The sequence below is a fragment of the Tarenaya hassleriana genome, unplaced genomic scaffold, assembly GCF_000463585.1.
Source record: "Tarenaya hassleriana unplaced genomic scaffold, ASM46358v1 Cleome4653, whole genome shotgun sequence".
In the NCBI taxonomy this organism is placed as follows: domain Eukaryota; kingdom Viridiplantae; phylum Streptophyta; class Magnoliopsida; order Brassicales; family Cleomaceae; genus Tarenaya; species Tarenaya hassleriana.
In genome coordinates, this window is record NW_010967352.1 from 1 (window position 1) to 644 (window position 644).

At 46.1% G+C, this 644-nt stretch overlaps 1 long non-coding RNA gene across 1 annotated transcript; it reads left to right on the forward strand.

The window, feature by feature from the left end:
* Window positions 1-6: 6 nt before the first annotated feature.
* On the forward strand, window positions 7-638 carry LOC104825445. The gene is made up of 3 exons (XR_773627.1): window positions 7-200; window positions 287-371; window positions 551-638. It is a non-coding gene; the product is annotated as an uncharacterized LOC104825445 (long non-coding RNA).
* Window positions 639-644: the final 6 nt, after the last annotated feature.

Sequence of the window (644 nt, forward strand, 5' to 3'; positions counted from 1 at the left end):
ATTCATCAGTATCTTCGGAGAAAGGATCGTTCTTTTTGTATGGTCAAGAAAGCTATAGTTACCCGCCTCAACAAATCTGCAGTTCTGACTTCGCTTATCCTCAACCGCGGTGCTATTCGCAGACGCCGCCAGATACGCCCATCCACGGAGGTTCTCGGAAGGAACCCACCTTAGCGGATGAGTTTACTTGTATAGAACAGGTGAAATAAGTGGAAAGATTCCTCTTGTAAGAGTCTGTTACTCCAAAGCTTGGAGATTTCTTGCTTAATGAGCTCTTGCGTTACAGGTGGTAGAGGCTCTTGCACTGGCGGGCCTAGAATCTTGTAAGCTAATCGTCGGTATCGACTTCACCAGGAGTAATCAATGGACAGGTTGGTTAGGCTCCTTTTTCTGAGAAAGTTCCAAATTTTGACGGAAACATCGGTCTCCTCAGGAAAGCTTACACCTTTCCGATACCAGTAGCGCTGCCATGGCGGGGGTAGTTGGTGAGACTTACTGTTCACGTTTCATTGCATTTTATACAACTTTCTAACCATGAAATCGAACGTAGGAGCTGAATCCTTTGGGGGAAGAAGCCTACATGCCATTGGTTATCAGCCAAACCCGTATGAGCAAGTGATAACCACCATAGGAAAAACCTTGGG